Raw genomic sequence first — 3,650 nt, forward strand, 5'->3', positions numbered from 1 at the left:
CGAACCGGTACTAAAGGTTAGACCTTTAGTACCGGTTCGTGGCACCAACCGGGACTAAAGGTCCCATTTGAACCGAGACTAATGCCTTTGCCGCATGAACCGGGACCAATGCTCACATTAGTCCCGGTTCATGACTGAACTGAGACTAATGGATTTATCTGTCCCGAACGAAAGCCCTGTTTTCTACCAGTGACATAGCTATATATCTTTCGGAAGAAGAAAAAACACACATTCAGTACATACGTGGATCATGAAATGCACCACAAATATCATGGAAATATTCACAGTGATCAATGGCCATGCAGGAGGAGCATCTTGAGATTGCTAGGAGACAGAAGCTGAGAGGGGAGTGCAAATTGAGCTGGGAAGACTACAAAGAGATGGTTTTCACACAATGCGTAAGGCCTTTTTGATTCGTTCATTTCCTCCCTCGTAATATCAGTGCAAGATATATGTTGTGGCCTGCTTACTTCCCATGGGGAAATCACTGTCCATCCACAGTTTCATGGCAAGGCAATTTATCCGATCCCCTGAAAAGTTGGGTAGCACATGTCCTTGATACAGTAGTATTACTATAGTAGCATCGTAGGTGTTGAGTGCAGTCTTTTGGTGCACCGTCAGGTCGCTATTTTTAAAATATCAAAAGGACCATTTAAAAGTTTCAAAACAATTAAAAAAAAAACCATAGAAAATTATATGTGTTCCGCACGGACGTGTGGAAATACAATAGAAAATATTATGATTTGTAGGTTGTACAAAAAAACCAAAAATACGGCCCAACAACAAAAAAGGCCAGCCCATTTTGGAAATATGTTTTCTTTTTTTGTATGCCACGTGTGAAAGTAAAATATTATGAAATTATGCACATACGTTGATACGTAGTATATGTGTATGTATGTTAACAAAAAATTCAAACCTTTGGTGCTGTGAAAATTTGAATTTTGAAAACAAGCTCCCTGTAGCTCTTGGTCACTGCTGGTTTTTTCCACGGCCGGTGTTGTTATACTGTATGGAACTATACATTGTGTCATTGTACACCAAAATACCATCTTCCGGTCCTACATTCCAACTGCCGAACTCTCTCGTTTGCGAGTTCAAATGCGGTAGAGAAAAATTGACAAATATTTGAGTTCTTATTTGCTTGTTTTCTTGCAGGTTATAAATGAGACCTTGCGGCTAGGCAACGTCGTCAGGTTCCTGCACCGGAAGGTCATTCGAGATGTGCACTACAATGGTTGGTGGCTTCATTCTTACCGTACCACTGAACTCTTCTTCCTATAGATGCAGTTGTTGAATATTTGTATGTACGTGGACTGACAGGGTATGACATTCCGAGCGGATGGAAAATTCTGCCGGTGTTAGCGGCAGTGCATCTCGACTCATCACTGTACGAAGATCCCAACAGCTTCAACCCTTGGAGGTGGAAGGTCAGTGCCTAAACGTTGCCAGCAATTTTATCAGCACAAAATCAACTGGGACTAGGAATGATACTGGATCTCGTGAAAATCAATCCAAGAAAGACCAAAAAAAAAGGAAAATATATGTCTGGCAGTCGTTGTTGTCCAGTCAGTCACAGGCCTTCATGCCGTGAAACCTCGGCGGCAAAGACAAAACGACGCCATATGGTCGTGGCAACAGCACGGCCACCACCACTTCAATAGCACAAAGACAAACTTGATATATGCATTCAGGTTCAGAGGTGTTAACGTTGTTTTTACTATTGTTGCAGAGCAACGCATCCGGCGTGGCGCACAAGAGCAACTTCATGCCCTACGGCGGTGGCACAAGGCTCTGCGCTGGGTCGGAGCTCGCCAAGCTCGAGATTGCCATCTTCTTGCACCACCTGGTGCTAAACTTCCGGTGGGAGCTCGCCGAGCCGGACCAGGCGTTCGTGTACCCGTTCGTGGACTTCCCCAAGGGCCTGCCCATTAGGGTCCATAGGATTACACATGAGGAAGGAGAAGAGTAAAGCGTTTTGACTGTGGACATATATGATCGATGATTCAGTCTAGCGTCAAAGGAAGAGAAATGTACACATGTTCGTCGTCGTTTTATTTCCCTTTAGGGTTTGTGGTTTTTTAGAAGAACATCGCTGCTTTATTTAAATAACTAGCAAGGTGGCCCTCGCAAATGCGAGGGAATGATCTTGAAGTCTGTCAAAAGTATGATGTATTTATTTTTATCTTATTGTTAAAAAGATATCTTGAATCATTTTAAATTTTGAATGAATAATTGTTGTGACATTTATAAAACACTATATTCTAGAATGTTCTCTATGTTGTTACATAGGTAGTCCTATCTTGACCCAATTTTACTCTTCAAATCCACATTCCCACTAAAATTTTGTTCTTCTGTCATAGAGGATGATAACACCAACTTTGATCTATCATAGTCTCAACATATTTGTTACTCACTTATTTACTGCATGTCATTACCTAAGTAATCTTAATAGAGGGGATGGATGCAGTCACCATCCTAGGTGCCATACCATTAGAGACGCAGTTGATGGTGTCGCCACCAAATTCTACACATCTGGCAATCAACGGTCCTTGGTAGAGCTGTCTTACTACATCAATAGCTGATGTCAATTATTTGATTCACACGAATAAAAAACTAAGAGAAATATGCTTGCAATGACACCTTCAATTAAATCTTAAGAACTACAAAACCATATCGCACAAAACTGTATTTGACAACACAGTAAATACTACATAAGTAATAGTGACAATCCAAACATATTTCAGTTGATACATGTATAGTAAGATCATGTCTCTCTCTCTCTCTCATGTTGGAAATGCATAAGTAATTCTAGTAGTTAGTTCAAGATCTTTAGTTGTCTCATAAAGGCAAACATTAAACATTGTTGGCTTGCTACGTAACTTAATCCTTATATTGTGTCACCTTTTCTCTCTCTCTCTCTCTCTCTCTCTCTCTCTCACTCTCTCTCTCTCTCTCATGTTGGAAATGCATAAGTAATTCTAGTAGTTAGTTCAAGATCTTTAGTTCACTAGTAGAAAAAGGACCTAATATGAGACACATTAGTGCCGGTTTGGTTTTGAGCCGGCACTAATGTGTCCATTAGTGCCAGTTCCAACGGCTAGCCGGCCGTTCTCATTAGTACCGGTTCGTGGCGAATCTATAGTACCGGTTCGTGCCACGAACCGGTACTAAAGAGGGTGGTGGCAGGGTGTTGTCAGTATGGGGCCCGTCCAGCACCTTTAGTACCGGTTCGGGGAACGAACCGGTACTAAAGGTCGACGTACATAAATCCTTCGTCCCCCCGAGCCACTCTGTTCTTCCCCTTTCCCCTCACTTCCTCTGTTCTTCCCCTCTCTCCTCGAGCTCCTCACAAATTTTGCCCAAAATTTGTCAAGATTTGAAGGCCCCCATCCATTCAAATGATCACAAAAGTTAGCAACTTTGTCCTTTCAACTCTCATTGCTAGATTAGCTCTTGCAATGCTTTGTATAGTGATTAATTTGGGAGGAATAATTATATTTGCTAGTATTTGATTTATATGCAATTTGAGGTAAAAAATAACACTTAGTTTGCATATGTAGGTGTGGTTTACTTAGTGCCTTCTAAATCTCCGTCGTAACCACCATCGATCGCCCGCACCGTCCCGTCGCCGGAACCTTCTGGTGAGGCTC

At 41.9% G+C, this 3,650-nt stretch overlaps 1 pseudogene; it reads left to right on the forward strand.

Annotated features, from left to right (window-relative positions):
- Positions 1 to 2,146, forward strand: part of LOC119282647 — a 6,230-nt pseudogene extending 4,084 nt beyond the window's left edge.
- The last annotated feature ends 1,504 nt before the right edge of the window (positions 2,147 to 3,650 follow it).

The sequence above is a fragment of the Triticum dicoccoides genome, chromosome 3B, assembly GCF_002162155.2.
Source record: "Triticum dicoccoides isolate Atlit2015 ecotype Zavitan chromosome 3B, WEW_v2.0, whole genome shotgun sequence".
Lineage (NCBI taxonomy): Eukaryota > Viridiplantae > Streptophyta > Magnoliopsida > Poales > Poaceae > Triticum > Triticum dicoccoides.